At 40.8% G+C, this 13682-nt stretch overlaps 1 pseudogene; it reads right to left on the bottom strand.

Moving 5' to 3' along the window:
* Positions 1–3258: 3258 nt before the first annotated feature.
* LOC113888310 lies at positions 3259–3407 on the bottom strand (annotated as a pseudogene).
* Between the last annotated feature and the right edge of the window lie 10275 nt (positions 3408–13682).

Here is a 13682-nt window from a genome sequence, read left to right as displayed (position 1 = left end):
GTGTGCGGTAGTTTGAGCATTCTTTGGCATTGCCTTTCTTTGGGATTGGAATGAAAACTGACCTTTTCCAGTCCTGTGGCCACTGCTGAGTTTTCCAAATTTGCTGGCATATTGAGTACAGCACTTTCACAGCATCATCTTTCAGGATTTGGAATAGATCAACTGGAATTCCATCACCTCCACTAGCTTTGTTCATAGTGATGCTTTCTAAGGCCCACTTGACTTCACATTCCAGGATGTCCTGCTCTAGGTGAGTGATCACACCATCATGATTATCTGGGTCGTGAAGATCTTTTTTGTATAGTTCTTCTGTGTATTCTTGCCATCTCTTCTTAATATCTTCTGCTTCTGTTAGGTCCATCCCATTTCTGTCCTTTATTGAGCCCATCTTTGCATGAAATGTTCCTTTGATATCTCTGATTTTCTTTAAGAGATCTCTAGTCTTTCCCATTGTGTTGTTTTCCTCTGTTTCTTTGCATTGATCGCTGAAGAAGGCTTTCTTATCTCTTCTTGCTATTCTTTGGAACTCTGCATTCAGATGTTTATATCTTTCCTTTTCTCCTTTGCTTTTTGCTTCTCTTCTTTTCAAAGCTATTTGTAAGGCCTCCCCAGACAGCCATTTTGCTTTTTTGCATTTCTTTTCCATGGGGATGGTCTTGATCCCTGTCTCCTGAACAATGTCACGAACCTCATTCCATAGTTCATCAGGCACTCTATCTATCAGATCTAGGCCCTTAAATCTATTTCTCACTTCCACTGTATAATCATAAGGGATTTACAAACTAGATAGCATATTAAAAAGCAGAGATATTACTTTGCCAACCAAGGTCCATGTAGTCAAGGCTATGATTTTTCCAGTGGTCATGTATGGATGTGAGAGTTGGACTGTGAAGAAAGCTGAGCGCTGAAGAATTGATGCTTTTGAACTGTGGTGCTGGAAAATACTCTTTAGAGTCCCTTGGACTGCAAGGAAATCCAACCAGTCCATTCTAAAGGAGATCAGTCCTGGTTGTTCATTGGAAGGACTGATGCTAAAGCTGAAACTCCAATACTTTGGTCATGTCATGCGAAGAGTTGACTCATTGGAAAAGACCCTGATGCTGGGAGGGATTGGGGGCAGGAGGAGAAGGGGACGACAGAGGATGAGATGGCTGGATGGCATCACTGACTTGATGGACATGAGTTTGAGTTAACTCTGGGAGTTGGTGATGGACAGGGAGGCCTGGTGTGCTGCGATTCATGGGGTTGCAAAGAGTCAGACACGACTGAGCGACTGAACTGAACTGAATTGAACTGGTGTAGGTTCCAACTGCTTGCTTCTCAAAAGCCAACAAACAGGCCAGAATGGTGGAAATGAAATATTACTTAATTTAGATGCTGGCAACTGGAGTGGCATGAGGAATGTCAGGCCCAAGGTCAACTCCCCACCACTGGCAACCTTTGAGGTAAGAAAGAGCTTTTATAGACAGAAGGAGGGGGCTATATGCAGAAATAGCATAGTCAGCTCTGATAATCATCTTAGAATGGTCATCAGTGGTTTGAGTCATCTTGGTTGTTTTAGGTACCCTTAATCTTCAGTTCCAGGGTCCATTTGTTCCCATTTCTTTGAGGCCAGTTCTCAGAATTGTGGCACCTTATGTCATGGGTATAGTATGGTCATCATGAAGTTAACTTCTTCACCCTAGTGTTTGGTATCTATATGACAGCTCAGAGTATTATCTCAAGTGTCTCAGAGTATTATCTCAAGGCTTTGAGAAAGATTTAAAGGTCACTGTCTATGCTTGATTGGTATATTATTCTTATTTGATCTTTTTTGAATGTTTTCCTTGTTTTCCACATGTTCTCATTCTTCTGATTAAACTTATTCTTTGACTAAAGTTTTCTACACACAAAAGTCTGGCTGAGGACATGTTGCAGGGTGCCGGAGGGCAAGGATCATAGGGTTCTGCTCTGTTTCAACCCTCCCTTTTCTTGGATATTTATCAGTCTTGTATAGGGACAGGTACAGAAGAAGAAAGGGAATATTACTTAGTCATAGTACCTGGACAAACACTTGAAAATTATTAGACATGACAATGAGGATAACAATCAAAATGCATCTTTGTATTATTTTCTGAATGTATTTTTTCTTAATGGTTAAAGCATATGTACAATATATGCTTAATAGGCCATAAACAGGCTGTATTGGTTAGCCTAAAGTTCAAGATAAATCACATGCAGGCCAGAATTATTTCCCCATACCTCAGTAGGTGAGAATTTCTTCCAGCATTTTTCGCTTTTAATTATAACTCCTTTCACAGAATGTGTCAATAATCAACATATTTTTCTCACATTGGCAGAGTGGAAATCTTTTCCCTGTTCTGGATCCATCCATGTCTCTCAGTTCTAGTCCTCACTTTGATCTGATTGGCTGACTCCCAGCCTGTGATTTTCCCTGATTGTCAGAGACCTAACGTACTTTGCTGTGATTGGCTGACTCCTAGTCTCTACCTTGCTCTATTTGGCTTAGGACTAGCTGGTACTTTACTCTGATTGTCTGTCTCCTAGCTGTACCTTACTCTGAATTGGCTCTCTCCTAGTCTTTGCTTGATTTGCTGACTTCTAGCTGGTATTCCTTAAATCCTAAGCATAGGAGAGATAAGAAGGCCTTCTTAAGTGAACAATGCCCCCTCCCCCCCAAAAAAAAAGAAGAAGAAAACCATACAATGGAAAAGGCTATAGATTTCTGCCAGGAAAGTGGAGATACAAATGGAACATTTCATGCAAAGGTGGGCACAATAAAGGACAGAAATGACAAGACTTAACAGAAGCAAAGAGAAAAAGAAGAGATGGCAAGAGTACACAGAACTATGCAAAAGGGTCTTCATGAACAAGATAACCACGATGGTATAGTCACTCACCTAGACCCAGACATCCTGGATTGAGAAGTCAAGTGGGCCCTAAGAATCGTTATTATGAAGAAAACTACTGGAGGTGATGGAATTCCAGCTGTACTGTTTCACATCCTAAAAGATGATGCTGTTAAAGTGCTACATTCAATGTACCCGCAAATTTGGAAAACTCACCAGTGGCCACAGGACTGGAAAAGGTCAGGTTTTATTCCAACCCCAAAGAAAGGCAATGCCAAAGAATGCTGAAACTACTGTATAATTGCACTCATTTCATGTTCTTCAAGGTAATGCCCAAAATCCTTTGAGCTACCTTTGACATTACATGAACTGAGAACTTCCAGATGTACAAGCTGGGTTTAGAAAAACCAGAGGAACCAGAGATCAAACTGCCAATGTTCACTGGATCATGAGAATTGCATGAGAATTGCATGAGAATTGCAAAACACATCTGCTTTACTGAGTAAACTAAAGCCTCTGATACTACACTTGATCTTAGCCAAAAGGCCGAGAAGCGATTCCAATCCCAAAGAAAGGCAATGCCAAAGAATGCTCAAACTACCGCACACTTGCACTCATCTCACACGCTAGTAAAGGAATGCTCAAAATTCTCCAAGCCAGGCTTCAGCAATATGTGAACCGTGAACTTCCAGTTGTTCAAGCTGGTTTTAGAAAAGGCAGAGGAACCAGAGATCAAATTGCCAATATCTGCTGGATCATCAAAAAAGCAAGAGTTCCTGAAAAACATCTATTTCTGCTGTATTGACTATACCAAAGCCTTTGACTGTGTGGACCACAATAAACTGTGGAAAATTCTTCAAGAGATGGGAATACCAGACCACCTGACCTGCTTCTTGAGAAATTTGTATGCAGGTCAGGAAGCAACAGTTAGAACTGGACATGGAACAACAGACTGGTTCCAAATAGGAAAAGGAGTGCATCAAGGTTGCATATTGTCACCCTGCTCATTTAATTTATATACAGAGTACATCATGAGAAACGCCGGGCTGGAAGAAGTACAAGCTGGAATCAAGATTGCCGGGAGAAATATCAATAACCTCAGATATGCAGATAACACCACCCTTATGGCAGAAAGTGAAGAGGAACTAAAAAGCCTCTTGATGAAGGTGAAAGAGGAGAGTGAAAAAGTTGGCTTAAAGCTCAACATTCAGAAAATGAAGATCATGGCATCTGGTCCCATCACTTCATGGGAAATAGATGGGGAAACAGTGGAAACAGTGTCAGACTTTATTGTTTTGAGCTCCAAAATCACTGCAGATGGTGATTGCAGCCATGAAATTAAAAGACGCTTACTCCTCGGAAGGAAAGTTATGACCAACCTAGACAGCATATTAAAAAGCAGAGACATTACTTTGCCAACAAAGGTCCGTCTAGTCAAGGCTATGGTTTTTCCTGTGGTCATGTATGGATGTGAGAGTTGGACTGTGAAGAAAGCTGAGCACCAAAGAATTGATGCTTTTGAACGGTGGTGTTGGAGAAGACTCTTGAGAGTCCCCTGGACTGCAAGGAGATCCAACCAGTCCATTCTAAAGGAGATCAGTCCTGGGTGTTCATTGGAAGGACTGATGTTGAAGCTGAAGCTCCAATACTTTGGCCACCTGATGTGAAGAGCTGACTCATTTGAAAAGACCCTGATACTGGGAAAGATTGAGGGCAAGAGGAGAAGGGGATGACAGGGGATGAGATGGTTGGATGGTATCACTGACTCGATAGACACGGGTTTGGGTGGACTCTGGGAGTTGGTGATGGACAGGGAGGCCTGGCGTGCAGCGGTTCATGGGGTCATAAAGAGTCAGACACGGACACGACTGAGTGACTGAACTGAAGTGAACTGAACAGGGTTGGTCAATTTAGGCCGGCCACCACAGTCAGACAATGTACCCAAATTAATGGAAATCCACTGTAAAGCATGTCAAAGAGTACCTCAAAATAAAGTCCTAGCTATGCTACCATAAGCCAAATAAAAATAAATAATAAAATAAAATATAAAATGTATAAAATATGCTATGCTATACTAAGTCGCTTCAGTCGTGTCCAACTCTGTGCGACCCCATAGACGGCAGCCCACCAGGCTCCACCATCCCTGGGATCCTCCAGGCAAGAATACTGAAGTGGGTTGCCATTTCCTTCTCCAACACATGAAAGTGAAAAGTGAAAAGTGAAAGTTAAGTCGCTCAGTCGTTGTCCGACTCCTAGCGACCCCATGGACTGCAGCCTACCAGGTTCCTCCGTCCATGGGATTTGCTAGGCAAGAGTACTGGAGTGGGTTGCCATTGCCTTCTCTGATATAAAATATAAATAAAATAAAAATAAGTTGTAAAACTAACCTTAACATTTCTGATTACACAACAGCCAAACTGGGGTTAGATATCCCACTCCGTTTAGCCCTAAACCCAAATGATTCTAACAACAGCATTATTTACCAGCGTACTACTGGCGGTAGCCTAAAACTCAAAGGACTTGGCAGTGTTTCATACCCTTCCAGAGGAGCCTGTTCTATCATTGATAAAGCCCGATAAACCTCACCAACCCTTGTTAATACAGTCTATATACTGCACACCATAAAAGAAATAATAGTAAGTGTAATAATCAGGCATAAAAACATTAGGTCAATGTGTAACCTATGGGATGGGAAGAAATGTGTTATATTTTCTACCTCAAGAACATACAATATTTTCTAAGAAAGCTTTTATGAAATAAAAAGCCAAAGGAGGATTTAGTAGTAAATTAAGAACAGAGCGCTTAATTCAATCAGGCCTGAAAGCACGCACACACTGCCCTTCACCCTCCACAAACGTCAAAAACTTCTTTTAACTTATTAACAAGTATCAAACATATCAGCAGAGATTAAGTCACAAGGTAAGCATACTGGAAAGTGGGCTTGGATGAATCAAAAAGTGTGGCTTAAACAAATGCACTTACTTTATACCCAAGAGACTGCATGCTATGTGAACACTGGGAACTAAAACTAGCCCAGACTTCCCACCAAACTCAACTATTAAAAGGAAATTAAATAAAACACTTATTCAATATCTTAAGTATAGGAGACAGAAATTTTAATTTGGCAGTTTAGAGAAAGGATGTTAAAGGAATGACACCAAAAAGCAATAAAAGTAGCAAAAACCAAAGTTTACCCCCTTTGACCTTTTGTACCGAATATGATGATTTAACTAGAAAACTTGAACAAAGAGAACTTCAGTTAAACCCCCTAAAACCAGAAGAGCAATTTATGAACAGTTTATAAAGACAAACTCACCTAATGGACAAAACAGTGAGAAGATCCGAGAGTAGAGGCGACAAGCCTAAAAGCCTGGTGCTGGCTGCGGTAACATGATGTTGCTTCCCCAGCAGTCAAGATCAGAGGGGAGAGTAACTGAACGTCCTCCTTCCACTGACTCTTTCCTCCTGGATCCTCCACCATACCTCTAAAGCACGGATTCCCTAGCAAGCTCTCCAGGCCCTGCAGTATTACTTTCGGTTGGCTTTGGGCTTCTAAAGAGGAAAGCTTGAATTTTTTTTGGTCTCCATTCTCTTGTATTTGACCCAAAGGGTTTCTGGGATCACTGTACGTTTGCTTATGTCAGCTTTCCATTATAAAAAAAATAGCCCAACAGACACAGCTATAGTATTGGTCAGTTATTAGCATGTAATTGATGAAACAAAATCTGTTGCATACAATCAACAGTGATTGTGCTCACAGGGCTGTGAGTCAGCTGGGGAGTCTGTTGATCTAAGAGCATCTGAGTCAGCTCCACGTCTCTTATTGTCCTGGATCCACAGGGTTAGCTAATCAGGATTTTTCAGTAATGACATCTTTTAAATCTACTGGCCACACTGAGTTCCCAGGTTGGTTGGTTTGCTTGTAGGTTTTTTCATTTGCCTCTTTCCCCTTCCTTCTGCCCCTAACCCGACTCCCCTGTGTTTAAAATGTGGCTTTATAAAAGTTTTAAGACACAGTAGCTTGTTTCTCTGACTTTTAAATTCCAATTTTTAAAAAGATTTTTTAAAAGATGCCTTTTCTTTTATCTACTACATTTATGAAATTTACAGAGACATTTTAGTTTATTATTTCTACACCTGTCAATTCCCAGAACAGGTGGGTAAGAAATCTGTTTATTACACTAAGATATCAAGGGCTCTTTTTATTACAACTATATCAAGACATTCTTTTCTTTTCTGGTATTATTATTCACAGAGGAATGATCACCTTCTGTCCTTAACTTGAAATGAAAGTTCTAGCTAGACATTTAATCAAACATCCAGCACTTTCAAAGGCTTCTCAGGCTATTTTGCCAGTTATCTGAGAAGGAATGATGATGAAAAGAAGCTCTGAAACCTCCCCAGAGAATCAGTGATGAAAAAATAAATTACTCCTAGAATGGATAAATCTTCTGTGGTTGATGGGATGGGAGTTTGCTAATTTAGGGTCACCTACTTAGGAATGACTTTGTATGGTTTACAGATTAATCATAAATATTAATGGCAGAGGTTACTGAAGTAGAAAATAAAGGCTTACAAATACATATATCTGCAAATATTCATCATGGAAACTTTATTGAATGAAAATGAACCACATTTCCAGCCTGGATGGGAGGGGAATTTGGGGGAGAAACAATACATGTATATGTATGGCTGAGTCCTTTTGCTGTCTACCTCACACTGTTACAACATTGTTAATTGACTATACTCCAATACAAAATAAAAAGTTTAAAAGAAAAGAAAATGAGCCACATATCTAGGAAGCAAGCCTACATTAAAGACTAGAATATGGAATCAAAGTTCACCCAGTATAACTTCAGGGCATGTGGCTCAATTGCACATGACCTTCTACTCTCCCACCACCATTTCTTGCTAACACTTCTGAATATGTATGTCACCCAGCTTTGGGCCCCAGAAATGCATGTGGAAGGACAACAGTTAATTGTGATCTGAAGAGACTCAGTCATGCTAAGAAGTCTGGTAGTGTGGTTCAGAGCATTGGCTCTGGAGTCTGACATACTCAGACCTGTGTCTTGCTCTTAGACTTTGGGCAAATCACTCAACACCCCTGAGCCCCTTCTAGGGATTCAGAGAGCTTGTCTCTTCTGGGGAAGATTCTAGTCCTAGGATCAGCCTCCTTGAGCACCACTCCATCAGCTCCTCCCCACTCCTGCCCACCCACGAGGCCTCTGAAATTCCCTCCTGGGATTTTTGTAGGGAAAAGAACCTGAGCCTTCCCTCTGGTAGAGACTTGGGGCTCTGGGCCCTTTATTTCCTAACTCACTGCCTTTAGAAGCATTTATCTTTGTCCCTCACACCCCACCCAGTCAAGCATAAAGGCCTCCAAGCATTAAAAGGAAAAAAACAGCAGAAAAACACTCAATAAATTATCTAGTCAGAGTTAAATAGAATTAAATAATTTTAAGGATATTGATGAGAATTCAACATGATAATGTATGACAAAGCATATAAAGCACTTAATGTGGATATACAATAACATCTCAATTAATATTATTATTATTATTGTCTACTGATCACCTTATAAGAGCAACGTTTTATAAACCAGAGGATCAACACTTGATATTGAACCTCTTGGGCAGTTTGCCTTCCCAGGTGGCTCAGTGGTAAAGAACCTGCCTGCCAATGCAGGAGATGCAGGAGACATGGGTTCGATCCTTAGGTGGGGAAGATCCCCTGGAGTAGGAAATGGCAACCCACTGCAGTATTCTTTTTTTTTTTTTTTAATTTTATTTTATTTTTAAACTTTACATAATTGTATTAGTTTTGCCAAATATCAAAATGAATCCATCACAGGTATACATGTGCTCCCCATCCTGAACCCTCCTCCCTCCTCCCTCCCCATACCATCCCTCTGGGTCGTCCCAGTGCACTAGCCCCAAGCATCCAGTATCGTGCATTGAACCTGGACTGGCATCTCGTTTCATACATGATATTTTACATGTTTCAATGCCATTCTCCCAAATCTTCCCACCCTCTCCCTCTCCCACAGAGTCCATAAGACTGTTCCATACATCAGTGTCTCTTTTGCTGTCTCGTACACAGGGTTATTGTTATCATCTTTCTAAATTCCATATATATGCATTAGTATACTGTATTGGTGTTTTTCCTTCTGGCTTACTTCACTCTGTATAATAGGCTCCAGTTTCATCCACCTCATTAGAACTGATTTAAATGAATTCTTTTTAATGGCTGAGTAATACTCTATTGTGTATATGTACTACTGCTTTCTTATCCATTCATCTGCTGATGGACATCTAGGTTGCTTCCATGTCCTGGCTATTATAAACAGTGCTGCAATGAATACTGGGGTACACGTGTCTCTTTCAGTTCTGGTTTCCTTGGTGTGTATGCCCAGCAGTGGGATTGCTGGATCATAAGGCAGTTCTATTTCCAGTTTTTTAAGGAATCTCCACACTGTTATTCATAGTGGCTGTACTAGTTTGCATTCCCACCAACAGTGTAAGAGGGTTCCCTTTTCTCCACACCCTCTCCAACATTTATTATTTGTAGACTTTTGGATCGACACTGCAGTATTCTTGCCTGGGAAATCCCATGGACAGAAGAGCCTGGCACGCTACAGCCCATGGACTTGCAAGAGTCTGACACAACTGAGCGACTGAGTGCTCAAAGCACACACAAGACAGACTTAAATTCAAATTCTGGCTCCTTCTTTTTAAGGACATGCAAGGGCTTCCCTGGTGGCTCAGACAGTAAAGAATCCGCCTGCAATGCAGGAGACCTGGGTGCGATCCCTGGCTTGGGAAGATCCCCTGGAGTAGGAAATGGCAACACACTCCAGTATCCTTGCCTGGAAAATCCCATGGACAGAGAAGCCTGGCGGGCTGTCGTCCATAGACTCACAAAAGAGTCAGACACAACTGAGCACACACACACACACACACACACACACATCTTATCATGACTATTTTCCCTATCTACTAAAAGATAATAATAGTTAACATTTATTGAGCAGTTACTCTCTGACACCCCTGTTCTAAGCAATTTGTTTAACCCTCACAACTCTTAAGAGGTGAGGATTGTTATTATTTTCTAGATGAGGCAACAATGCAAACAAGTTTTACAACTAGACGAACAGCACACAACAGATTATTGTATGTCAAACCCAGGCGGAGAGCCCAAAAGCTTAACCATGTCATCCTTGTTCCCCTTAGTTTTCCTCTGATGTTTTAGAAATGAATTTTATTTTCCCTCAAGATTCTTGCAAGTTGAGATTTACTTTCTATTTGTTATCTATACAAGCTGCAATTCTTATAAAACCTCTTAAAAAGTCAAACAATGTAAATGTATATACAGTAAAAGGGAAGGGACTTCCCTGTGGTCCAGTGGGTAAGGCCTCACACTCCTCATGCAGGGGGCCTGGGTTCAACCCTTGGTCAGGGAACTTGATCCCATGTGCCACAGCTAAAGATTCCCACATGCTGCAACAAAGATCAAAGATCTTGCATGCTGCAATTAATACCTGGTGCAGCCAAATAAAATAAATAAAAATAAATATTAAAAAAAAAAGGGAAAGTCTCCTACCCCACACTAGGAAAAGTATGGTCCTCTTTACACACTAGGAAAGCACCATAAATTGTTCAGTGTAGACCTTTCTTAAAAATCTCAATAGCATTCTCTACTGACATCACAATGGCCATAGTAGGAGAAAACCAGTGTCACGAGTTTATAATAGCATGATAATAATATGCAGGAACTATGTCCAGAATTGCTTTCTGACTTCTGATCATTTCTGTTAAACTTTCTTCACTTTACCTCAACCTTTAAGGAGAATTTAGAAGAAGAAAAGTGACTCTGGAGGTAACTCCTAGGAGACAAAATGGCAACTGAGCCCTCCTTCAGACAAGACTCTGGGAAACTGAACACTCCAGTGACCAATCACCATATACATGATGAAAAATTATTACCCAAGCCACCAGAAGGCCCATTATTCATAAAGCAGCATTCAAAAATGGCCATTCCCAAACCACCAGAACAGTCTTTTGCAGCTAAAGGTAAATTCTTAGAATGTGATTCATTCCTTTATTCTACACATATATATTCAGCATCTACCACATTCTACACACTCCTATGTAATATGACTTAAGAAACAGACTTAATCAGAAAATTAGAAAAAACTCTTCATGGAGCATACATTCTAGAGAATGGTAAGAGAAACAAACAAGCAAAGTCATTTAATGAAATATATGATGTGTCAGAAGGTAATAAATATTATGGAGGAAAAATATCAGAGTTAAAAGTGTTGGATAAGGCCCAAGATTTTATTCATGTTGCTTATTTCTCATTTAAGATATTTTCTTCTATGGTCTTAGCTGTGTTTTAAATTTTTTGGCTTTCTTATTGTGAGGTAGAATTGACATACAGAAAAGCACATAAAAATATAAATAGGCAATTATATAAAATATATTATTATAAGGTGAACACCATGTACCCACAACTCCACTCATGAGATAGAATGGCCTACTATACACTGAATATTTGTGTCCCCCCAGAATTCATATCGTTGAAGCCTCATTCCCAATGTGATGGTGTTGGGAGTTGGGCCTTTGGACATGATTATGTCATGAGGGTGAAGCCCTCATGAATGGGATCAGTGCCCTTACAAGAGAGACCCCAAAGAGCTCCCTTGTCCCTTCTACCTTGTGAGGACAGAGTGTAAAGATGGTTGTCTATGAACCAGGAAGCAGGCCCTCTTGCGACAACAAATCTGCTGGTGCTTTGCTCTTGGATTTCCCAGTCTCCAGAACTGTGAAAAATAAATGTTTGTTGTTTAAGCCAATGGTCTATGATATTTTTGTTATCACAACCCAAATGGACTAAGACATGGCCCAATCACAACACCCTCCACAGACTTTCAGAATAGCCACTATTCTGATTTCCACGTTAGTCACTCCCTTGCATTTTAATAGTTTAACTATTATATATACCTTCCTGGGCTTCCCAGGTGGCACTAGTGGTAAAGAACATGCCTGTCAATGCAGAAGACATAAGAGACTTGGGTTCGATCCCTTAGTTGGAAAGATCCCCTGGAGGAGGGCATGGCAACCCACTCCAGTGTTCTTGCCTGGAGAATCCCCATGGACAGAGGAGCCTGTCAGGCTATAGTCCATGGGGTCACAAAGAGTTGGACATGACTGAAGTGACTTAACACACACACACACATATACTTCTCTAAAAAAAGACAGTATAGCTTTTGGGATTTCCTCTGTGATGAGGTGCTTCTTCCATTCCTCTAACCATTTTTCTAAATTGGGTTGTCTCCTTTTTTCTTATTGATTTACAGAAGTTTCTTTCAATTCTGGACACAAGTGCTTGGTTATATACATACATACATACATATATATATATATATATATATATATATATATATATAATGCAAATATTTGTCCCTTCTCTGACTGGTGTTCTCACTTCTTACAATGTCTGTGACAGGCATGGAAGAGGCTCTGACCACCTGCAAGGAGGGAGGTTAGCTGATAGCCTCCTGCTGTTGGGTCCTCTGGGGTCCTTCCCAGTGTCTGAACTGCACTTAGGCTTTTTGGGGTGGCCACTGGCCCATGACTGAGCACGTGGTGGCACTCAGGTCTGGCCATTTCTTTCTCTTTTAAAATTAAAACAAAAATTATTTTATTTATTTACTTTTGGCTGTGCTGGGTCTTTGCTGCTGCGAGGGCTCCTCTCTAGTTGCAGCAAATGGGGGCTACTCTCTAGTTATGCTTCTCAGACTTCTCATTGTCGTGGCCTCTCTTGTTGTGGAGCATGGACTCTAGGGCCCATGGGCTCCAGTAGTTGTGGCTCAAGGACTCTAAAGCTCAGGCTCAATAGCTGTGGCATATGGGCTTAGTTGTTCCATGGCATGTGGGATCTTCCTGGACCAGGGATCAAACCTGTGCATCCTGCATTGGCAGGCAGATTCTTTACCACTGAGCCACCAGAGAAGCCTCTCAGCAGGTTAATTTTCATCATGTCTTGTCTTCCAGTGGTTTCATGAGCTCCAGGCTGGTAGGTGCCTTAGGAAAATTATTTCTGGTGGCTTCCAATGGCCTCGGGTGAGATGCTTTGTGGTTTGATTAGGCCAGACACCTTGCAGGCATTTCCTGTCCAGATTTCATCAACTAAGTTCAGGGCTTGAGGGACCCAGCTCATTGAAGCTAGGAGTTCTGGGGGTACAAATTTGTATGAGACAGGCATGTGCCAACTTCTCAGGGGCTCTTTTCCTTCTCTCTTCTACTCTAGCTGTGCTCAGAGCCAAGGCAGCCTTCTCTCTAGTCTCCTGGGATAGGGAATAAGGGAATGGATCCTGGAGGTTCAGTCTTCTTGGGTCCCTTCATAATGCTATAGAATCACAGAGATTCCCTTTTATTGTGACTGTGTCCTGGTCCTGGACATCTGGATCCCAAGATGAATAAAGCTTATTCATCTTCAGTGCTCTGAGAATCTATATCATGGACTACAGGCTACCATCCCCACGTTAAACATTAACCTGGGAGTTCATATATATATATAAACTTTATAAAAGTTTATAAAGTGTATAAAACTTTATATATATGTTTACATATATATATTTAAATAAATATATATATATGTCAATAAATATATATATATATGTCTTCCATAGTTTTAAGATATTATTTCAATATTTCCAATAAGAAGGTTGATCCAAATCACCTAGTGTGATAAATATGGCCACGAATTATTTGCAGCTCTTTCTGTCAAGAGATAGGAAATATTTTCCCTTCCTCTGACTTCAGGCTG

The sequence above is a fragment of the Bos indicus x Bos taurus genome, chromosome X (assembly GCF_003369695.1).
Source record: "Bos indicus x Bos taurus breed Angus x Brahman F1 hybrid chromosome X, Bos_hybrid_MaternalHap_v2.0, whole genome shotgun sequence".
Taxonomy (NCBI): Eukaryota; Metazoa; Chordata; class Mammalia; order Artiodactyla; family Bovidae; genus Bos; species Bos indicus x Bos taurus.
This window is presented reverse-complemented; position numbering and strand designations above follow the sequence as displayed.